The 25,609-nt window shown below is 38.8% G+C and overlaps 1 protein-coding gene across 1 annotated transcript in view; it reads right to left on the bottom strand.

Annotated features, from left to right (window-relative positions):
* The window catches only part of LOC106092331 (filaggrin), a 199,333-nt gene that overhangs the window by 149,204 nt on the left and 24,520 nt on the right, over positions 1–25,609 (bottom strand). The window contains exon 2 of the mRNA XM_059368991.1: positions 15,069–16,664. The gene's annotated coding sequence lies outside the window, so the exon portion shown is untranslated. The remainder of the gene's footprint in view (positions 1–15,068; positions 16,665–25,609) is intronic.

Genomic DNA, 25,609 nt, shown 5'->3' with positions numbered 1-25,609 from the left:
ACACATCTGTGTTCTGGGAAAAGAAAAGACGGACAAGTAGGCCAGAAAGGGATCATCCACGCCCGGCAGATGGCAGATCTTGCGCCTGTGCTTTTTGTCGAACTACTGAGCATGGAAGAGGAAAGGGCCAGTGTGGAGGCGTTGGAAAGGTGAGTGTGTGTGGAGGGATGTCAGCAACCTCTGGCCAGATGTTTACCGGAACAGGACAAGGGAGTTGCTGGTTCTTGATAAGGGGCCACTGAGTACGATTGCAGAGGTCATAACCGGACACTGTGCGATAGGTCATATGGCCGCGCGTATGGGAATCCCGCACAACGTTTACTGTAAACGATGCATGATGAGTATAAGAAAGAGACGATCGAACAACTGATCTGATCTTGATCTGGTCTACAGGGGTGTAAACTTCCCTTCCTAGGGGGGGAGTTCTTCTTTGGTTTTGGCGTACTTACAGATGTCTCCGACCAGTCTCCTCAGATAAGTGGATAAGAGGGGTTTGATTCGACCAGAGATGCAATGAAATCTTCAATAAGCTGTCATGTGTGAGGAGACGCGGAGCATTAATGATTGGCACTTGGCTAAGGTAATTCTTTAGTGAATATGGGCTTACGGTCCGGGGAAGCTCTCCCGTGGGGGCGTAATGGAAAGTTGCTTGCTCCCTATTCTCTTGCTATATTTCTTGCATTTTTCATACCTCACTTCAGGGCCTGTCACCACTTCAGGACATAGCAGGGAGCAGTGATATAGCCCCCATATAGAACGATCCACCAGCCCATAAAAGCGACCTTTATTATTATCCGATTTTGCTGAAATTTGGGACAGTAAGTTGTGTTGAGCCACTCGACATCCTTCTACAATTTGGTTCAGACCGGGCCAAATTTGGATATAGACCGATCTCTCGGTTTTAGGTTTTGGACCCATAAAAGGTGCATTTATTGTCCGATGTCGCCAAAATTTGGGACGGTGAGTTGTGGTAGGCCCCTCGAAACCTTCTGCAATTTGGCCCAGATTTGGATATATCTGTCATATAGACCTATCTTGGGCCCATAAGAGGTGCATTTATTATCCGATTTCGCCGAAATTTGGGACAGTGATTTGTAGTAGTGCCGGTCGACATCCTTCTTCACTTTGGCCCAGATCGGTTCAGTTTTGGATATAGACCGATCCGCCGATTTATGGTCTTAGGTCCATAAAAGCCATCTTTATTGGCTTTTATGGGCCTGTTGCATTGGGCCACTCAAAATCGTTCATCAATTTGGCCCCGATCGGTCCAGATTTCTCTCGATTTTGGTCTTGAGGCTATAAACTGCGCATTTATTGTCCAATTTTGGTAAAATTTGAGACAGTGAGTTGTGTTAGGCCCTACGATATCCTTGTTCAATGTGGTTCAGATCGGTCCAGATTTGGATATAGCTGCCATATAGACCGATCTCTCGATTTAAGGATTTGAACCAAAAAAAAGGCGCCTTTATGGTCCGATTTCGCCAAAATGTGGGACAGTGAGTTGTGTTAGGCCCCCCGACATCTTTCTGCAATTTGGCCCAGATCGACTCAGATTTGGATATAGCTTCCATATAGACCGATCTCTCGATTTTAGGATTTGGGCCTATAAAAGGCGCATTTGTTGTCCGATTTCGCCGAAATTTGAGACGGTGAGTTATGTTAGGCCCCTCGACATATTTCTGCAATTTGGCCCCGATCGGTACAGATTTAGATATAGCTGCCATGTAGACCGATCTCTCGATTTAATGCTTTGGGCCCATAAAAAGCGCCTTTTTTGTCGATGTCGCCGAAATTTGGGATAGTGAGCTGTGCTAGGCCCCTCGACATCTTTTTGCAATTTTGCACAGATCAGCCCAGATTTGGATATAGCTGCCATATAGACCTATCTTGGGCCCATAAAAGGGCGCATTTATTATCCGATTTCGCTGAAATTTGGGACTGTGATTTGTGGTAGGGCCGGTCGACATCCTTCTTCAGTTTGGCCCAGATCGTTTCAGATTTGGATATAGACCGATCCGCCGATTTAAAGTCTTAGACCCATAAAAGCCATCTTTAATATCCGATTTTGCTGAAATTTGGGACAGAAAGTTGCGTTGGGCCACTCGACATCATCCATCAGTTTGGTCCGATTAGGATATAGCTGCCATACAGACCGATCTCTCGATTTAAGGTCTTGGACCCATAAAAGGCGTATTTATTATCCGATTTCACTGAAATTTAACACAGTGACTTGAGTTGTCCTTCGATATCCTCCTTCAATTTGGCCCTGGCGACCGTTTCGCTGTTCCACAGTGTTACGGGCGGATTCGTTTGCCCAGCGCCTTAGCTCGGAGTGCGTTTATCCGAAAGACTTCGGATCAACCAAGTTTATTGCCAATAGTCCTCTGGCCTTCACGCCCATATCGTCTTCTCTTTCAATACTCAGAGATGGCGTTAATCTCCCACTTACACCCTTAGACATGCAAGTGATAGCATTTGTAGGGCATGTGGGGAAGATGATACGACGTTGGAGCATTTCCTTATGTCATTGCTTTGCATACGCGGTAAGATGGGGACAGGATACCAAACAACGAGGGATACGGAAAAAAATTAGGAATTTTTTAAATAGCACGGAATTCCCCACTTAATTTTTTTCGAGTTTACTTTTAAGTTTTAAGAGCGCACAACAAGCTGATTACTAGCTTAGATGTATGTACATACTGGCATGAGGGCAGATTAATATTTGCAGCCTCTTTTCAACCTAACCTACACTCCTAGGCTGTTCGTGACCTTACCTTCCTGGTTGTTATTGCCCTGATGGGCTGTTAACTGACGTTCTCGCGTTAACATCACACCACCTCACGCATTGCGTGATGGGCCAGATCTCTGACTGAAAGACTGTGCCGCTGGCAGCAGTGGACTGTATTATGGTCAGGCAGTCGGAAACTGAACTCAGTCCCTGAGCTCTCAATGTAGACCCTTAGGCCCACTCTGTCCTCTAGCCTCTAATGTATCCGTGTAGCATGAACTTTCAGATGGCTATACTGTCAAGCCAAGACTCTGCCACTGGCAGCAATGCCTTGCACTCGACTAGAAATGTTGTCTCAGGTATGCAAACCGAAACTTCTTCCATTCCATCCAGATTTCCTATAGTCGCCTCGATTATACCGCAATGGTTGGGAGAATGGATAAAGAATAGGAGCGGGTCCCTTTTCTCCATCCCTTCACCCAACGGCCTATTGCTACGAAACGTCTTCCATTTCATCCAAACTTCCTATAGTCGCCTCGATTATACCGCAATGGTTGGGAAAATGGATAGAGATTAGGAGCAGGTCCCTCTTCTCTGTCCATTCTCCCAACGGCCTATTGCTAAAAGCCTCAATGGCTCCCTCACACTTAATCTGTATGTCTATGAGACGGATAAGCAGAATATTTTCTAGTGCTCTAGTAGGCGTGCTCCTTATTGCCCCGCCTATGCCAAGACAACATGTGCTCTGAACCCGTTGTATGGTCCTTAGGTTGCACTTTTTCTTCATAGCAGTCCACCAAACTACTGAGGTGTAAGTAATTATTGGCCCAATCACGCTTCTATAGCAAATACAAATTTGCTCATGAGCATTCCATCAAGGAACTGGGGCAAATTCCTCACAAATCAATGAGTGCTGCCTGATTCAAGTTTAAGCTCAATGAAAGGGACCACCTTTTTATAGCCAAGTCCGAAAGGCGTGCCCGCTGAGCAACACCTCTTTGGGGAGGGAAGTTTTTACACTTTGCCATGTAAAAACTTCCCTCCCCAAAGAGGTGTCGCTCTGAAGCCCCGTCTGCATATTGCCCAACATCTGTGAGCCTTTTCGGTAAGCTCCTGAACGTAACTCTTCCAATTTATTGTCCGGTCCGAGATCACTCCTAGGTATTTGACCTTGTCAGATATCAAACATTGAAACTCCCTGGTATAGGTCAGTCGTATGCCATCTCCATGATGTTTTTGGTTTTTCTCCATAGCTGATTCGAATACCTGTCGCTCATAAATGTCGCCAGTATAAGGAGAGGATAACCACCGCTGAAAAAGTTTTCTGATGTTCCTAGCAGGATCATCACGCTCCTGTAGGGCCAATGGATTATCCTTGGATTGTGGTCTCATATGAAGCCTACAGCATAGTGCCCGACATTTGTGAGGTACCTTGCCATGTAAAAACTTCTCCCCAAAGAGGTGTCGCTCTGAAGTCCCGTCTGCATAGTGCCCAACATCTGTGAGCCTTTTCGGTAAGCTCCTGAACGTAACTCTTCCAATTTATTTTGCTGTCCGAGATCACTTCTAGGTATTTGACCTTGTCAGATATCAAACATTGAAACTCCCTGGCCAGTCGTATGCCATCTCTATGATGCTTTTGGTTTTTCTCCATAGCTGATTCGAATACCTGTCGCTTAGAAGTGTTAGTAGTTGATATGGTTTAGCCCGGAACTTTGCTCTTGGTTGTCAATGGCTCCTGAATTAAGGGCTTTGCTGATTCTCTCCATCAGAGCGTGCGTAACCATTTCGCTTCGGTGGAGATTTTTCTGTTTAATTTCAATCATTGGTTCTCCAATAAGTGGGCAGTCGTTAATGGTCTTGTTATGGGCCCCCTGTTCGTTAGGCTGTATTGAGTCTCCTGTTTCTATGAGGATTTTTGCCTTTCTTAGTCCTTTCCCAATCTTGAAAAAGACAGTCTTGGTCACCTAGAAGGCAATACCTTTTGTCTGAGCCTAACTTTTCATGGAGACTTGGTCAAGGGGCGACCAAGCCTAGGTCTTGCTTGTCTAAGACTTTCACCATGCTTTCTATTAAGAGTTTGTGGTTCCGTCCCCTTTGATAAAGACCGTTGCCTTTGAGAGCTGAGAGATGACCATCTTTCTCACCAAGTCTAGCTTTACTCCCTCACAGGGAGTGTTGACGAAAAATGGTAACACGGCAACCCTGGTGCGAACAACACATACGTGGTCTATTCAAAACGAAAGCAGAGAGAAAGAGACTTAGCAAAAACAAGCTTTCTACATTGTGTTGAGCTTGAATTGAAGCAAAATGTGAAAAAAAGCCACAGACAAGTGACGACTCTTCGTCTTTTTCTCCATTTTACACGAAATTATTTTATATTGCCCCAAATGCCACCAGCAAAGAATGTAGCAGGGGGAAGGAAGACTCCAAGGCACAGTATCTTAGGTCCCTGGAGGAAAGATAAATTTGAGGTTTAAGTTTGTTTCGCGACCAGCCATAAAAGGAAATGTAGCAAAAGCAAACAAACACTTTACCCACACATGCTTAGTCGGATCATAGAACTTTGGTGTTTATGTGCCTGTGCTCTGCTCTCAGTCTATGTGTGTGTGTGTGTGTATGTGTATGGGTGACTTTAAGTGACTTTTTTGAACTTTGTGGGCATTTCGCTGTGGTCTTTGTGTAGTTTTATTTTTATTTCACTTCCTTTATACTTTGCCTAAGTTTTATGCCATTTTAATGGTATCACTTTAATTTTCTTAGATTTGCCTTAATTGGACACATAATTGACATTATCGTAAATCTTTTTTTTTTTTTTTTTTTGTATACCAACAAGACATGCAGGCAATTAAGCGAACAATCGACAATTATTAAAAACTTGACAATGTCCAGAGTTTGTAATGAAATTTACACCCTCATTTCATCATCGCCAGCGTTAAGTTTGGCAAGTGCCTGGCAGTATGTTTGTTGGGATTTTAATGACTTGACGTTTATGAGTGGCATTTAATACATCAAACAGGGTTCTTGGTGTTGTTGTATTCTTTAAATAAACTTAATGACATGCGAAATTTAGTCAGCAAGGAATAATGAGGAGATGAGTTTCAGATTTGAGAGAGGGAAAAGACAACATTTCTATACACTTGGCAATGGATTCGTTTCTTTAGATCAATTCCATTTTGAGAGAAACTAGCCCGACAGCTGTATGATGGCAAAAGAGGGGGTATATTCATTTAGTCATTCCGTTTGCAACACATCGAAATATCAATTTCCGACCCTACAAGGTATATATATTTCGGAACGTCATAAAATTCTAAAACGATTTAACGATGTCAGTGTGTCTGTCTGTCTGTCCGTCCGTCTGTTGTAATCACTCTAGAGTCTTCAAAAATTGAGATATTGAGCTGAAATATGTGCACAGATACGTCTTTTTGAGGCACACTGGTTAAGTTCTTGAACGGGCCAAATCGGACCATATTTGGATATAGCTGCTATATAGACCGATCAGTCGATAAGGGGTCTAATGCCCATAAATGCTTTATTTTTTATCCGATTTCGCTGATATTTGAAACAGAGGGTTATTTTAAGCTTCCCGACATCTGACCTAAATATGATTCAGATCAGACTATATTTAGATATAGCTGCCATATAGACCGATCTCCCGATTAAGGGTCTGAGGCCCATAAAAGCTTTATTTTTTATCCGATTTCGCTGAAACTTGAAACAGTGAATAGTTTAAGGCTTCCCGACATCCGACCCAAATATGATTCAGATCGGACTTTATTAAGATATAGCTGCCATATAGACCGATCTCCCGATAAAGGGTCTGAAGGCCATAAAAGCTTTATTTTTTATCCGATTTCGCTGAAATTTGGAATAGTGTGCAGTTTTAAGCCTCCCAACATCCGACCTAAATATGGTTCAGATCGGACTATTTAAAGATATACCTCCCATATAGACCGATCTCCCGATTGGGGGTCTGAAGCCAATAAAACCTTTATTTTTTATCCGATTTCGCTGAAATTTGGAATAGTGCGCAGTTTTAAGCCTCTCAACATCCGACCTAAATATGGTTCAGATCGAACTATATTTAGATATAGCTGCCATATAGACCGATCTCCCGAGAAGGGGTCTGAAGGCCATAAAAGCTTTATTTGGTATCCGATTTCGCTGAAATTTGGAATGGTGCGCAGTTTTAAGCCTCCCGACGTCTGACCCAAATATGATTCAGATCGGACTATATTTAGATATAGCTGCCATATAGACCGATCTGCCGAGAAAGGGTCTGAAGGCCATAAAAGCTTTATTTATTGCCCGATGTCGCCGAAATTTAAAACAGTGGGTTATCTTAAGCCTTCCGACATCTGACCAAAATATGGTTCAGATCGAACTATATTTAGATATAGCTGTCTTATAGACCGATCTCCCGATAAAGGGGCAGAAGGCCATAAAAGCTTCACTTTTTATCCGATTTCGCTGAAATTTAAAACAGTTTGTAATCTAAAGCATCCTGACATCTGACCCAAATATGGTTTAGATCGGACCATATTTAGATATAGCTGCCATATAGACCGATCTCCAGATAAAGGGTCTAAAGCCCATAAAAGCTTTATTTATTTCCCGATTTTGCTGAAATTTAAAACAGAGGGTTATCTTAAGCCTTCCGACATCTGACCCAAATATGGTTCAGATCGAACTATATTTAGATATAGCTGTCTTATAGACCGATCTCCCGATAAAGCGTCTGAAGCCATAAAAGCTTTATTTCTCATCCGATTTCGCTGAAATTTGGAACAGTGCGCAGTTTTATGCCTCCTAACATCCGACCTAAATATGGTTCTGATCGGACTATATTTAGATATAGCTGCCATATAGACCGATCTCCCGATAAAGGGGCTGAAGCCCATAAAAACTTAATTTTTAACCGATTTCGCTGAAATTTTAAATAGTGTGCCGCTTTAAGCCTGCCAACATCCGACGCAAATATGGATTAGATGGATCCATATTTAGATATAGCTGCCATATAGACCGATCTCCCGATAAAGGGTCTGAAGGCCATACAAGCTTTATTTACTACCCGATTTCGCTGAAATTTGAAACAGTGGGTTATTTCAAGCCTCCCGACATCTGACCCAAATATGGTTCAGATCGGACCATATTTAGATATAGCTGCCATATGCACCGATCTCCAGATAAAGAGTCTGAAGCCCATAAAAGCTTTATTTATTACCCGATTTCGCTAAAATTTGAAGCAGTGAGTTTGAGTGAGTTGAGAAATGGGGTTTGCATAACGAGGTTGTGAGTAGCCAAAGTTTGGCCCGGCCAAACTTAATGCCTTTTTACTTGTTTTCTTAGTTTTATGCCACAAGTCCGTCAAATGTCATACCTCCTAGCTTTTTTGAAGTGAGTAGACAATAAACAATGTACCGACATTATTCGACACCACCACTTCTCAAGACCATTGTAATTAAAATTAATTTATGTAACCTCTTAAACGCCTACTTCTGATTAGCACTGGTATTTCGAAAAACAACTTGTGCTTAATTCACCCCCGAGATTTATTTCCTGCATCTCAGCGATACATTACTTTTTTTGTTCCACTTCTTTATCCACATGCTAAGGCTGCTGACATGAAAAGCATCTCGAGAAATAACCATAATGGAAAAAGTTTTACAATTAATTTTAGACTTTACGCCTGTTTTAATACGACTGTGACTGGTCTGGGTGTGCCTGAGTGTGGTAAACTCTTCTTCGCGGTTAATGATGTACTGTGATTCCATGAAAATAAAGCAAAACACCACACCACACGCAAAGGCAATAAAATCCAGAGAGGGGGGATGCAAAAAAAAAAAAAGATAAATGGAAAAGAATTAAGGCCAATCTCATTTACATATGAAATGGCAAAAAAATACATCTCAAATAAGACATGCCAAACTGCTGAAGCGAAATATCCCCTCCCAAAAATAGAATCTTTGTTTGAAACAAATCTTACGTTTCCTAGCAATTACTTGGTGGAATTTTCTTTGTTGTATTTGCATTTGTGTGTAATAGCGGAAAGGGAAGCCAACAGAATAACAAGTTGACAAATACTTAACAGCAGTCCCACAGACGCACAGTGGGATAAATTAAAGAAAGATGTCGACGGGCCTAATATAATTAACTGTCTCAAATTTCAGCGAAATGCGCCTTTTATAGGCCTAAGACCTTAAATCGAGAGATCGGTGTATATGGCAGCTATATCCAACTCTTGACCGATCTGGGCCGTATTGAGCAAGAATGTCGAGTGGCCTAACACAACTCACTATCGCAAATTTCAGCGAAATCTCATAGTAAATGTGGCTTTTAAGGGCCTAAAACCTTAAATCGATAGATCAGTCTACATGGGGGCTATATCAAGATATAGGTCGATATAGCCCATTTTCGAACTTAACCTGTATATGGACAAGGAACGAATTTGAGCAAATTTTCAGCTCAATATCTCTATTTTTAAAGACTGTAGCGTGATTTCGACAGACAGACGGACGGACGGACATGGCTAGATCGTCTTAGATTATTACGACGATCAAGAATATATTGGGTTGCCCAAAAAGTAATTGCGGATTTTTCATATAGTCGGCGTTGACAAATTTTTTCACAGCTTGTCACTCTGTAATTGCATTCTTTCTTCTGTCAGTTATCAGCTGTTACTTTTAGCTTGCTTTAGAAAAAAAGTGTAAAAAAGTATATTTGATTAAAGTTCATTCTAAGTTTTATAAAAAATGCATTTACTTTCTTTTAAAAATCCGCAATTACTTTTTGGGCAACCCAATATATCAGCCCTAGACAAATTGTCACTTCATTCCACTGTCTAACAATGGATAACATTCAAGGCAGTTGTGTTTATCGTTATTATCACATGTTTAAATCTGTGATACATAAAACCAAGACCAGAGTGTAAGGGTAACGCAACGTAATGGCAACGAGAGGCAAAAGATTTTAACTAAAACGGTATTAGCACCATTGTTATTTCCTTTTTTCACGCACTCACACACGCACCCAAAACACTTGTCCTAGGGTTTTGTTTTGTTTTTTTTTTTTTTCAAAACGCAAACAAAAAGCTTTGATACTTTTCATACTTGCCTGTCAAGCCAGGGATACTGGCATATAGAGGGAGATGAAGTGAAAAGAAGAGGGCGGGAGAGAAGTATAGAGACAGTCTCCCCCATAAACAGAACTTTGTAGACAATACCAAAATAGCAGCTAATGTTGGCTGTTTGGTGTGTATTTTGCTGTTGCTGTTTGCGCTTGATTTCCATTTTGATTGTTTAACATCAAAGGGCCACAGAGAGGATGTGAGAGAGAGTGGGAGAGAGGGACTTGAAATGAAAAGTGAAATTTATAGATTACCCCCATTAATGAAAGGGTATTGAAAGAGCAAAGGCTAGGCAGAGAAGCAGCATGAAGTGGGGGGGGGGGGGTGGAAAGTAAGAGAAAATGAGGAAGTTCAAATTTGTATAGAGGTCCATTTGTGTGAACCTTTAGATGAAATCATGCGAATTTTTGATTTCCTTATCAAAAATGGTCTTTCCTTCCATTGCTTCCACACTCTCCTACTCCCTCACTACACATCCACATTTTGGCACTTAAGGTTTATGCTAATTTATTGTTAAGACTGTTGAAATGTATGTTTGAGGTTGATTTTTAGGATATTCTGGACTTAGATAAGAAAACATTTTCAAAAGTTTCCCTTTGGATGAAACGTTTATGGTAGAAGAGGTTAAAACTATGGCCAGTAGCATTTTAGCAGCAAGAACAATTCTTACTCTGCCAATGGAGGTGGCATAACTTTTGATAAGTTTGCCTTTAAACAAAAGAGCAATTTATTAAAATTGAATGCGGGTGATTATCCACTGTTTACAATTCAATTAATTGTGGGCTTTTGTTTTGTTTTCTTTTCTTTTATTATGAGGGCAGCTTGAATTGCTTGCCCGAACGTGTTTAATTAGCAGAAATGTTTTTGGTAAGGTCATTAAAGCAAGGCAGTTGTCAAAAGCCATCTTATGGACACAAGACGCATTTTCTTTAATTGAAAGCCAGGCATTTAAGATTTACAAACTTTTACTAAATATTGCTGCAATTTTGGCTTTATTAGAAATCTCAAGCAAATCAATGGGGATTTCGAAATACGCACACACACACACACCCACGCACAAAACTTTATGCTGGTGAATGGCTGGCAGACAATGGTGCGTATGATTTACTTATGAAGGGGCACCACACTCATACGCACCATGGGACGTACACAAGTAGAGAATGATTTCAATGTTTACACAAACTTCTAGGAATTGCCATGCATTGAAACACAGACTAAAATGAGGAGAGGTGTGAATAAATTCAGCTAGGGTTTCCCAATATTAGATAATCATTACACTTGTTGTCATAATTGGCAAATAGTAATAAAACAGATTTAACCCTTAGAACCCACCCTTGGTACATTTGCACCAATGATGAATATTAACCCAATATCTTATTTATATTGGGTTGCCCAAAAAGTAATTGCGGATTTTTTAAAAGAAAGTAAATGCTTTTTTTTATAAAATTTAGAATGAACTTTAATCAAATATTCTTTTTTTACACTTTTTTTCTAAAGCAAGCTAAAAGTTGCAGCTGATAACTGACAGAAGAAAGAAGAACGCAATTACAGAGTCACAAAAATTTGTCAACGCCGACTATATGGAAAATCCGCAATTACTTTTTGGGCAACCCAATAAAAATCAATTTATGTTTGTTTGTAGATTTGTTTGTTAGTATGTTCGTGTGTTCCTTATAGACTCAGAAGCGGATGAACCGATTTTCTTGAAATTTTTAAAGATGGTGCATAATGACCCCGTGGTGAAAATAGGGTACTAAATTTTTTGATATCTGAAGGGGGGGGGGGGGGGGCGGACCCTCCCCCTAAACCTAATTTTCAGAAACGCCACATCTCAGAGATGGGTGGTGCGATTTAAGCGAAATTTTGTGTGCTCTCATATAGTACCATAAAAATAAAATGGGGTACCTAGGGGCGCCGCCCCACCCTAAAACCTACCAAACATATACTTAGACCAATCACGACCATATGGGACTCAAATCAAAGTTATTTAGGATAAGAAAACGTATCTGATATCCAATTGTCGCAGCAAGTGCTAGGGGGTCCACCCCAACCCCCCAAAACACCCCTAAATCGGACATATTTACCGACCATGGCAATATGGTACTCAGAGGAAAGGTATTTGAGAGTAGAATGCGAATCTGATATCAAAATGTGCGACCACGTTTCCAGGGGTCCACCCCTTTCCCAAAACACCCACCAAACAGGACTTATTTACTGACCATGGGAAAATGGGGCTTAAATAAAAGGTATTTGAGAGTAGAATACGAATCTGATATCCAGATGTGGGACCAAGTGTTTGGGGGGCCGCCTCTCACCAAAAACATCCCCCAAAGGGGACAAGTTTACGATCATAGCAATATGGGGCTCAAATGAAGGATATTTGGGAGTAAAGCACGAATCTGATATCAATATTTGGGAAAAGTGTATTTTGGGGCCCCCTACCCCCACAACACCACTCAAATAGGAAGTATTTGCTGACAATTGCAATATGAGGCTTAAATAAGAGGTATTTTAGAGTAGAACACGAAATTTTCAAAGCCAAGTCTCTGAGTGGCAGCCCCATCCCCCAAAACACCCCCTAACCCCTAAGCCATGTCAATGTGAGGTATAGGGGGGTAGAGCAAGAATTGATACCCATTTTCGGAACCAATTTTCTGGGGGTTTACCCCTTTCCCAAAATACCCCACAAACAGCAAGTATCATATAGTCATATGGCATAGTCACATGGCATAGTACTTCACAAATGTTGCCAGCATTAGGAGGGGAAAACCACCGCTGAAAATTTTTTTCTAATGGTCTCGCCAGGATTCGAACCCAGGCGTTCAGTCAATATGGGACTCAAAAAGTATAAGGCAGTACATTACAAATATGGCATAAAACATTAGGTCCAAGTAATCGGAGGTCGCCCATCCCCAAATGCGCATATTAGTCGACCATGGTTATATGGGACTTAAATGAAAGTTATTAGGGAGTAGATTACGAATATGACATTAAAATTTGCGTTCAAGTCTAGGTGGCGCTTCTCATCTTAAAGATACGTCGAATGAGTTATGGTATGTGAGAGTAGAAAACGAATTTGATATCCAATTTAAGAGCCAAGTGCTTTGGGATACGCCCATAACTGAACTTCATTTCCGTTGGGAATTAAGAACGGTGGCCGCCCCAGCCGCAAAACACCCTCCAAACGTTTCATATTTACCGACCATGGCAATATGGGGCCCAAATTAAAGGGATTTGGAAGTGCAGCACTAATCTGATATCATATTTGGGTCGAAATGTCTGAGATCCCATCCCTCCCCTAATGAGAACATTACCCTAAGGAAGAACATTATCACCAGGAAGCGAGAAGGGGCATTTTCTCACGCATCAATGAGTGCTTTCCGATTCAAGCTTAAACTCAATGATAAGGGACCTTTTTTTATAGCCGAGTCCGAACGGCCTTTCGCAGTGCGACACCTCTTTGGCGAAAATTTTTTCAATGACCACAAGTGGCATTGTACCTCGCAAATGCCGCCAACATTAAGAGGGGATAAACATCGCTTTGTCCGATGTTCTCGCCAGGATTCAAACGCGCTCAGCTTCATAGGCTACAATGGCACGACTTCGATATCCGCATTCAGGGCTTTGTCCGATGTTCTCGCCAGGATTCAAACGAGCTCAGCTTCATAGGCTACAATGGCACGACTTCGATATCCGCATTCAGGGCGAAGTGTCCACACCCTAAAAAGATATTAAAGAGTTAAAGAAGGCGCAGGGGAGCGGACCCGGTTCGACTAGTTTCTTATATACGCAGGTTAAGTTCTTGAATGGTCGTAATCGGACTATGTTTGGATATAGCTGCCATATAGACCGATCTGGTGATTTAGGGTCTTAAGCTTATAACAGGCGCATTTATTACCCGATTTCGCTGAAATTTGGCATAGTGAATTTTATTTGAAAAATGATTCAGATCGGAACATATTTGGATATAGCTGCCATATAGACCGTTTTGCCGATTTTGGGTCATAGGTTTATAACAAGCTTATTATTCAACCGACTTTGCTGCAATTTGGAACAATGAGTTGTATCAAAACTTCCAACATCTGTTCCGAATATGGTCCAGACCAGGCAATATTTAGATTTAGCCGTCATGGAGACTAATCTTCAGATTAAGGGCCTAAAGACGCATTTATTCATCGATTTTGTTGAAATTTGAAATATGTTCCAGGTCGGACCATATTTGGATATAGCTGTCATATAGATCGATCATCCAAATGAACAGCGCACTTATTACCCGATTTCGCTGAAATTTCGAATATGAGTAATGTCGGACTATATATTTTGATGTTAATATGGATAGAGTAGTGTTAGAATAAATTTTGATGATAAATATATCCATGGTGATGGACGATACGTTTTTACTTGTTGTACATGGTAAACTGGTTCGAGTTCCATTTAAAGTGTTTATGGTTAAAATAAACTGGAATTGAAGCTTATGGATATGGGGGAAATCTCTCTTTGAACTTTTTCAATCACTGTATAACAGTGATGGTCACACTTTCACACAATTTTCAAGCCCCCTGGGTTTATGTTATTCTACACGTACACAATAATCTTAAATAATATGTGTGTGTATATGCCCACCACTGCCACAGACCAACCAAAAGCCATATCCAGTGATGATATCAAAAATCTACAAAAATATTAAAACAGCAAGAGTCACTGTATTTCTATTGAACACACGCTAGCATTCCATGTCGTAATGGAATCAATGATGACAGTAAAAAAAAAAAATCCGAAATTTTATGAAGACCATAAAAATATTGCTGAAAAGTAATTCACAAGAAATATCAAAAGCAAGTGGACACTAACCCATCATAGAATGGCAATAATCCCTAGTCCGGTGGGGAAATAGATTTTTCCCACTAAAACACACAATGATCATTTATCGACAAATCAACACTAAATTTGGTCACAGCAATGAACTATTGAAGGCAACATAAAAACTGAAAAGAAGATGACATGACATACCTATATGAGGCTATACACGCACTCACACACATACACCTATACTGCCATTCAATTGTTCAGCACTAGCTTAAAAGCTATACAACATGAGTTTGAAGAGAAGCAGGAGAGAAGAAGTTAGGGCAAGGAGAGGTTCTTTAGAATCTCTGGCTCCCCAAAGTGTTTTATGAAATGTTATTATTAAGGACTTTAAGAATTTATTACCTTCTGTTTTTGATGATGTTTTGTCTGGGGCTTGTTTTGGTTGTTCTCCGTTTTCTTTCTTTGGGGGGGATTTTCTTTTGTTGTGGTTGTTGATTGGTGTTTTTTCTTTAATTTCGATAATGATGTGGGTCAAGCCAGTTTTATGAGTGTATTCGATGTCTATTTCTTAGCATTTCATTTGTTGTAACAAAATTTTGATGTTTGATGGCATGGCATGTATCAATTCCCAGTTAGGATGTTTTTTACTTGATGAAAAGTTCTCGTTTAAGCCATAAGAGATGGCGGCAATAAATTTTTGCAGACTCACTGTTGGGAATAGCGGCAATGGTAACATAAAGTTTGTCTATTTGAGTGAATGACTGACAGACTGCCGCACTGTTTGGCTGACTTCAGCTCTATGTGGTCGTTGTCCTTAGCAGGAAGTTTCTTACGCTTTGTTGTTGTTGTTATGGTTTTTGTTTTTTCTGGTTTTTGGCAAAAAATCAAAAATTTTTTACTACCAACAAATAACACTACAGAATAGAGCTAAGCACTCACTCATATGTATTTAGAATAACGATACGTTCACACACACACACACACAAAGACATGTTTATAGAGGTTTATGCACTAGGCATCTCACATTGTTGTTATTTGGTGTTGTACTCGTGGCTGCTTTTATAGCAGACCTCAGAAACAAATACACTTTCACTTAAAGCATCATAAAGCACTGAGATGCTATGCTCTTCTTCTCTTATAAATGCGCACACTTTCATCCGTTATGTTACTTAAACAAATACGAGAGAGAGAGGGAGAGAGAGAGAACTTTTAAATCAGCTGGAATAGGCTTTATAATGGTTTAACACTCTCTCTCTCTTAAATGCTTTAAATGCCTATGTTAGTTAACACTCTGTTAATTAAATTTCTCTCTCATGTTATCAACTCTGTTAAGAGCTGTTTTATGTTCTCAACTCTTTCTGTTATATGTGGGCCACAGTGTTGAGTTTATTTAAGCAAGCATTGCAGCAGATGCTGTTGTGCCAGCATTGGCCACTGTTATCAGCATGCTTGTTGTTTATTGTTGCTGTTATTATTACCGTTGTTTTTTGTGCTGTTGTTGTTGCTGCTTAGCGTTTTTTGTTTTTGCCTTTATACACTTGGGCGTTTGTTTTTGTTAAGGATTTTCTCCTTTTGCCACTCATCATGTTTATTGACATTTCTTATTTCGTGCTGGTGTTGAAATTGTTATTGCTGTTGCTGTTGCTGTTGTTGTCCCTTGATGACTGAGTGAGTGTTACCCAGAATGACAACAAGCATGAGGTTTGTGGTGTTGTTGTTAAAGTTGATTTTCTTTTCATTATAACTTTAGCGTGAATGTTAGCAGGGCTTTCATACTTGTTTTTTTTTTCTTTCTGTTTTGGGGGGAAATGCGTAAATTAACGCACAACCCATGCTCTGAGTTTCCGTTTCAAAATTGTATCATAACTTTCTCTTGTGATGTTTGCATACAGGCACACACACACACCAACGCGCTTACACTCACAGAAATGTGTACGTGTTTATTATGTTGTTGAATGACTGACTGACAGAGTGGCTTAGGGCAAGAAGCGGAAGTTCCTGTTGGACATTTTAAATGAAGATACAAAAATTAATGCATATTTTAAGGGTGTGGCAAAACAAAAAAAAAATAGCATCAAGGAAACTAAAAAAAAAAATTTGTTTAGAAACTTGAACTTTGCAATTCAATTTATATGTGTAAAAATACATTAACATAATATGGTTACACAGCAAGCCAGCTATAGGAGAAAGGGAGTGATTAACCTTACAATCGGATTTGAATACAAGGAAAAATTTAAATGACATATTTTGCAATGAAAAAATTTCTATGAAATTTTGCTCTAAAGACAAAAGTTCTATGAAATTTTGCTCTAAAGACAAAATTTCTATGAAATTTTGCTCTAAAGACAAAATTTCTATGAAATTTTCTCTAAAGACAAAATTTCTATGAAATTTTGCTCTAAAGACAAAATTTCTATGAAATTTTGCTCTAAAGACAAAATTTCTATGAAATTTTCTCTAAAGACAAAATTTCTATGAAATTTTGCTCTAAAGACAAAATTTCTATGAAATTTTGCTCTAAAGACAAAATTTCTATGAAATTTTGCTCTAAAGACAAAATTTCTATGAAATTTTCTCTAAAGACAAAATTTCTATGAAATTTTGCTCTAAAGACAAAATTTCTATGAAATTTTGCTCTAAAGACAAAATTTCTATGAAATTTTGCTCTAAAGACAAAATTTCTATGAAATTTTGCTCTAAAGACAAAATTTCTATGAAATTTTGCTCTAAAGACAAAATTTCTATGAAATTTTGCTCTAAAGACAAAATTTCTATGAAAATTTGCTCTAAAGACAAAATTTCTATGAAATTTTGCTCTAAAGACAAAATTTCTATGAAATTTTCTCTAAAGACAAAATTTCTATGAAATTTTCTCTAAAGACAAAATTTCTATGAAATTTTCTCTAAAGACAAAATTTCTATGAAATTTTCTCTAAAGACAAAATTTCTATGAAATTTTCTCTAAAGACAAAATTTCTATGAAATTTTGCTCTAAAGACAAAATTTCTATGAAATTTTGCTCTAAAGACAAAATTTCTATGAAATTTTGCTCTAAAGACAAAATTTCTATGAAATGTTCTCTTAGACAAAACTTTAAAATTCACTAAGGCCAAAATTTTTAGTGAACTTGATACAAGATTTCAATGACTTTTTCGGTATAGACCGAATTTTAGTTAAAGATTCGATAAACAGAAAATTTCTCTGAAATGTCCTCCGTTGTCTCTGCTCTCCCATGACGTCTACTAACGTTTCAGTTTGGACATGGGTTTTTGAGAGAAATTTTTCATATTGACGGCGTTATTTTCATCCGATTTGGCTGAAATTTTGCACATGGTGTTCTGTTATGATTTCTAACAAATGTGCTAAAAACGATCCAAATCGGTCTATAACCTGATATAGCTCCCATATAAACCGATCGCCCGATTAGACTTCTTGAGCCTCTGGAAGCCTCAATTTTCATCCGATTTGGCTGAAATTTTGCACATAGTGTTCTGCCAGGACTTCCAACAATTGTGCAAGGTACGATCCAAATCGGTCTATAACCTGGTATAGCCCCCATATAAACCGATCTCACGATTTGACTTCCTGAGCCCCTGGAGGCTGCAATTTTCATCCAATTTGGCTGAAATTTTGCACATAGTGTTCCGTTATGACTTCCAACAAGTGCGCCAAGTACGGTCCAAATCGGTCTATAACCTGGTTTAGCTCCCATATAAACCGATCACCCGATTTGACTTCTTGAGCCCCTGAAAGCCGTAATGTTCATCCAATTTGGCTGAAATTTTGCACATAGTGTTCTGCCAGGACTTCCAACAATTGTGCAAGGTACGGTCCAAATCGGTCTATAACCTGGTATAGCTCCCATATAAACCGATCTCTCGATTTGACTTCTTGAGCCTCTGAAAGCCTAATTCTTCATCTGATTTGCCTGAAAATTTGCACATAGTGTTCTGTTATGACTTCCAACAACTGTGCCAAGTACGGTCTAAATCGGTTTATAACTTGATATAGCTCCCATATAAACCGATCTCCCGATTTGACTTCTTGAGCCCCTGGAGGCTGCAATTTTCATCCAATTTGGCTGAAATTTTGCACATAGTGTTCTGTCAGGACTTCCAACAACTGTGCCAAGTACGGTCCAAATCGCTTTATAACCTGATATAGCCCCCATATAAACCGATGTCCCGATATGACTTTTTGAGCCTCTAGAAGCTTAAATTTTCATCCGATCTGCCAGAAATTTTGCCCATAGAGTTTTGCTTTAACTTCTAAAGTACACGCTAATTATGATCGTGATCAGTTAATAACATTATATAGCTCCCATATAAACCGATCACCCGATTTGAGTTCTTGAGCCTGTAGAGGGCGCAATTAATATCTGATTGGGCTGAAATTTTAAACGTTGTAGTTTTTTATGACTTCAATCACGTATGGTTCGTATCGGTACATAACTTCATAGAGCTCATGCATATTTGAAAAAAAAAGAAACATTCAAAGAACCTATCCCATGGAACTTAAAGCGCTTTTACTTGTTTGAAAATTTTCTACTTAAATTTTGTTGGCTATGTATTTGTGTTCATTTAATTTTCTTTTCTCTTATTCTAGTCCAATGCATTTTAAACTATAGCAAGCAATTCAAACATTCCAGAGAATACCAAACAAACAATAAATCACAAATTAATGCAGAGGAAAACAATTTTTTATTGGCATTTCCCCCTTAACATAGCACTGTTAAACGGCAACAAACAACAATGACGACAACAACAACAAGCCAATAACCATCTCAATGCCTGTTATTGTTGCGGTTATTGTCAGTCGACCGACTGGCCGGAAGGCTTGTCGTTTTGTCAGTCGTTCGTATTGTGTGTTTTTTTTTACCGTTTGTTATGTGGTAGAGCCTGCTTGCGGCTCATGATGCTATTTGCGCTTTGTTGTTTTTCCATTTTTGTTTTTGTTGTGGCTGTTATTGGTGAGCCAAGTATGCAGCAGAGGCAATAGCAGCAACAACATTTAGTCAGTCATTCACTTGCATTGTCTATCACACAATGCTCAACTGCATTCCAAACGAACATCAAGCAATTACACACATACACATGTTGTCGGTATGTGAGCAGACACATACACAGCCTCAGACACACATTGATATACGTAGATGTCCAACAGAGGTGTATACAATCATATATTAAAAGAATAGCAAAGCAATGAACAAAGGTTTTTTTTTTATTTTATAAACTCCGCTCTGGTGGTTTGTATACAGAGGACTCTGTTTATAAGCAATTAGGTGGTACTTGTACATGAATACCATTTAAACCTTAGGCCAAAATTTTAATTATTCTGGCTTAACCTATTCATCCGATAATGAAAACAGACAAAAAACAAGTAAAAGCGTGCTAAATTCGGCCAGAACGAATCTTTTATTCCCTCCACCATGGATCGAGCTCTTTATAGGCAAACAAAGGATAATGGATAAGAATTGTCATACTATTGGAGTTATATTAGGTTTTGGACCGATACGGCCCAAACTTGGCTAGAATGTTGGAGACCACAGTAGATACCAAGAAGCCATTGTTTCAGCCCATTCGTATAAGAATTGCGCCCCCTAGAGGCTCAAGAGGTATAATTCTGAGATCGGTTTATATGGGATCTATATCAGCTTTTACGTCGATTCAAGCCAATTCGATCCAATTCGAGCCATACTAGGCTTAGTTGTTGGAGACCATAGTAGAAGCCATTGTGCAACATTTCAACCAAATGGGATACGAATTACGCCCTCTAGAGGCTCAAGAAGTAAACTCGAGAGATCGGTTTATATGGAGACTATATTAGCTTATGAGCCGATTCAGACCATACTCGGGATGTATGTTAGGGATCGTAGAAGAAGTCATTGTGCAAAATTTCAGCCCATTCGTATAAGAATAGCGCCCTCTAGCGGCTCAAGAAGTAAAATCTGGAGATTGGTTTATATGGGAGCTATATCAGGTTATGAGCCGATCCAGACCATATATGGCACGTATGTAAGAGGTCACAGACACAGTGATTGTGCAAAATTTCAACCAATTCGGATAAGAAGTGCGCCCTCTAGAGGTTCAAGAAGTAAAATCGGGAGATCGGTTTATGTGGGAGCTATATCAGGTTATAGACCGATTCAGACCAGTGACTGTCCAAAATTTCGGCAAAATCGAATAAGAATTACGCCCTCTAGAGGCTCAAGAATATCGGGAGATTGGTTTATATGACAGCTATATCAGGTTCTACACCGTTTCAAGCCATACTCGGGACGTATGTTAGGGATTATAGAAGAAGTCATTGTGCAAAATTGCAGCCCATTCGCCCTCTAGAGGCTCAAGAGATACAATCGGGAGATCGGTTACTTTGGGAGCTATATCAGGTTTTATGTCGATTCAAGCCAATTTGAACCGATTCGGGCCATACTAGGCTTAGATGGTGGAGACCATAGTAGATATCATTGTGTAAAATTTCAACCAAATCGGATAAGAATTACGCCCTCTAGAGGCTTAGACCATACTCGGGACGTATGTTAGGGATCAAAAACGAAGTCATTGTACAAAATTTCAGACCATTCGTATAAGAATTGCGCCCTCTAGAGGCTCAAGAAGTAAAATCGGGAGATCGGTTTGTATGGGAGCTATATCAGGTTATGGACCGATTCAGACCATATTTGACAAGTATGTTAGAGGTCATAGTCACAGTGACTGTGCAAAAATTCAGCAAGATAGGATAAGAATTACGCCCTCTAGAGGCTCAAGAAATAAAAACCGGAGATCGGTTTATATGACAGCTATATCGGGTTTTACGATGATTCAAGCCATACTCGGAACGTATGTTAGGGATCATAGAAGAAATCATTGCCCTACATTTCAGTCCATTCGTATAAGAATTGCGCCCTCTAGAGGCTGAAAAAGTATAATCGGGAGATTGATTTATGTGGGAGGTATATCAGGTTTTACGCCGATTAAAGCCATACTCGGGACGTCTATTAGAGGTCATAGAACATGTCGCAGTACAAAATTTCAGCCAAATCGGATAATAATTGCGCCCTCTAGAGGATCAAAATGTCAAATCGGGATTGATTGTTGACTAACTGATCATCGCCCAGCTTAAACGGCTAAAGCTAGAATCTTAAAATTTCGCACGAATGTTGGTCTTGGGGCATACGCACGGGATAAGACTTGATTTTTCATATTCGTACGTTAAGTTACTAAAAAGTACCAAATAGTACGAAATGGTACATATTTTCCAAACGGAAAGGGCAAAAATTATCTTCTTGGGCTAATATTAAAGAGCGTCTCGGGAAAATAAGATTTGGTTAAAAAAAAACATTGGAAAATCGTACCGTAAGTGGGAGAAATAGTACGTTTAGTACCACAATTGGTACTATTTGGTACTTTCTTTGTAAATTGAGGAGCAAAAGGATCGAGAAATCAAATCGGGATTGATTGCTGACTGACTGATCATCGCCCAGCCTAAACGGCTAAAGCTAGAATCTTGAAATTTTGCACAAATGTTGGTCTTGGGTCATAGGCACGGGATAAGACTGGATTTTTTATATTCATACGTTTAGGTACTAAAAAGTATCAAATAGTACGAAATGGTACATATTTTCCCAGCGCGAACGGAAAGGCTAGAATTATGTTCTTGGGCTCAGAGCTTAAAGAGCGTCTCGGGAAAATAAGGTTTAGTGAAGAAAATTTTGGAAAATCGTACCATAAGTGGGGAAAATATTATGTTTAGTACCACAATTGGTACTATTTGGTACTTTCTTTGTAAATTGAACTAAAGCTGGGGATTTTAGAAATTAGGTACACTATGGCAAACCTAATTGAGTGACTATAAGAGTATTTGGAAATTTGTACATTCAGGTACTAAAAATTGTACCAAAAAGGTACGAAATGGGTATAATTTGTACAGGACGGTTGGATAGTAGAATTGTGTAGTGGTAGAATTTTTAAATTTGACTTAAAAGACATTTGGTGCAAAATAATACGGGTGGAAAGAAAATTATTAACCTTATCACGGGAAAATAAGATTTGGTGAAAAGGTACCAAAAAGGTACGAAATGGTTATAATTTGTATAGGACGGTTGGATAGTAGAATTGTGTAGTGGTAGAATTTTTAAATTTGACTTAAAAGACATTTGGTGCAAAATAATACGGGTGGAAAGAAAATTATTAACCTTATCACGGGAAAATAAGGTTTGGTAAAAAAAATTGGAAAATCGTACCAAAAGTGGTAGAAATAGTACGTTTAGTACCACAATTGGTACTATTTGGAAATTTCTTTGTAAATAGAACTACAGCTCTAAATTTTGGAACTTAGGTACACTATGGCAAACTCAAATGGGTGACTATAAGAGTTTTTGTAAATTTTAACATTTGGGTACTAAAAAATGTACCTTTGTACAGGGCGGATGGATAGAGGTAGAATTATGAAATTTGACTTAAAAGACATCTGGTGCAAAAAATGAGGGTGAAGAGAAAAAATGGAAAAATAGTACTGGCAACGAGAGAAAACCTTGGTTTAGTACGGCAATTGGCACCATTTGGTACTTTCTTTACAGATAGAGCTAAAGGTCTGAAATTTGCCATGTAGGTGCAACTAGGAAATATATGATGGGTGACTAATTGATCTATTCAAAATTCGTAAATTTTGGTACCAAAATGGGTACCACTTGGCAGAGGTCTGAAACTTGGCACATAGGTACAACTAGTAAAAATACGATGAGTGACTATGATCTATTTACCATTCGTACATTTTGGTACCAATATTCTGTGCAGGTGGAGCAAGAGGTTTGAAATTTGGCATGTGGGTAAAACATAGAAATCTATGATGGGCGAGTAAATGGTTTTTTCACAATTCGAAAATTTTGGTACCAAAATTGGTACTATTTACTACTTTCTTTTAGATGGAGCTAGAGGTCTGAAATATGACATGTAGGTACAACTTTGTTCTTTCTGTTCAGATGGAGCTTGAGTTCGGAAATTTGCCATGTTACCTACATGGCAAAGAAATATATGATAGGTGGCTAAATGATTTATACACTATTCAAATATTTTTGTACCAAAATTGGTACCACTTGGTACTTTTTTCATAGATGGAGCTAAAGGTCTGAAATTTGACTGGTAGGTACAACTAAGAAATATATGATTGGTGATTAAATGATATATTGAAAATTCAAACATTCTGGCACCAAAATTGGTGCCATTTGGTACTTTCTTCAAAGATGGAGCTAAAGGTCTGAAATTTGACTTGTAAGTTCATCTAAGAAATATATAATGGGTGACTATGATCTTTTTACAATTCGTACATTTTGGTACCATAATTGGCACCACTTGGAAGAGGTCTGAAACTTGGCATGACGCTACAACTAGACAAAATATGATGGGTGACTATGTTCTCTTTATCATTCGTACATTTTGGGTACCAATATTGGTACCATTTGGTACTTTCTGTTCAGATGGAGCTAGAGGTCTGAAATTTGGCATGTGGGTAAAACTTAGAAATCTATGATGGGCGACTTTTTCGAATCTTTTCGCAATTCGAAAATTTTTGTACCAAAATTGGTACTATTTGATACTTTCTTAATAGATGGAGCTAGAGGTCCGAAATTTGGCATGTTGGTACAACTGAGAAATAAATAATGAATGACTAAATGATCTATTCAAAATTCGTACATTCCGGCGAAAAACTTGGTACCATTTGGTACTTTCTGTTCAGATGGAGGTTGAGTTCGGAAATTTGGCATGTAAGCACAACTGAGATATATATGATGGATGACTTAATGTCCCATTAAAAATTCGTAAATGCTGGTACTTTCTGTTCAGATGGAGGTTGGATTTGGCATGTAAGTACAACTAAGATATATAAGATGGGTGGCTAAATGATCTATTCACTATTCAAACATTTTGGTATCAAAATTGGTACCATTTGGTACTTTCTACATAGATGGAGCTAGAGGTCTTAAATTTGACAGATAGGTACAAGAAGGAAATATATAATGGCTGAATAAATAATGTATTAAAAATTTAAACATTCTGGTACCAAAATTGGTACCATTTGGTACTTTCTTCATAGATGGAGCTAGAGGTCTGAAATGTGGCATGTAGGTACAAGATGGCAATATATGATGGCTAAATGGTCCATTCAAAATTCGTACATTTTGATACCAAACAGTGCAAAATAGTACAAAAAAGCTTGTATTCGCTAAATTTTAGGTACAAGAAGTTTTTTTTCTAAAATCTTACATTAAGGTACTAAAACATGCGATATGGTACTTTCTTTATGAATTGAGCTAAAGCGCTCCAAATTCGTAATTTTATATAAACTGAATGGCTACTTAGGTTTTTGGAAGACCTATATTAAAAAAGGGGTACCATCGATTTATTGGGTTGCCCAAAAAGTAATTGCGGATTTTTTAAAAGAAAGTAAATGCATTTTTAATAAAACTTGGAATGAACTGTAATCAAATATACTTTTTTTCTAAAGCAAGCTAAAAGTAACAGCTGATAACTGACAGAAGAAAGAATGCAGTTACAGAGTCACAAGCTGTGAAAAAAATTTGTCAACGCCGACTATATGAAAAATCCGCAATTACTTTTTGGGCAACCCAATATATGTGAGCTATATCAAAATATGGACCAATATGGCCCATTTACAATCCCAACCGACCTACACTAATAGGAACTGTTTGTGCAAAATTTCAAGCACCTAGTCTTACTCCTTCAAAAGTTGGCGTGCTTTCCACACACGGTCAGGCGGAGGGACAGAGCGACGCTCGGAGGGACAGACGGGTGGAGATGGCTAGATCGACTAAAATGTTATGACGATCAAGAATATCAAAGTCTAAGACGATTATATCGAGGTATTACAAGCGGAATGACAAAATTATTACACCCCTATGGTGGACACTATAACAAGTAAAAGCG

The sequence above is a fragment of the Stomoxys calcitrans genome, chromosome 1 (assembly GCF_963082655.1).
Source record: "Stomoxys calcitrans chromosome 1, idStoCalc2.1, whole genome shotgun sequence".
NCBI classification, from domain to species: domain Eukaryota; kingdom Metazoa; phylum Arthropoda; class Insecta; order Diptera; family Muscidae; genus Stomoxys; species Stomoxys calcitrans.
This window is presented reverse-complemented; position numbering and strand designations above follow the sequence as displayed.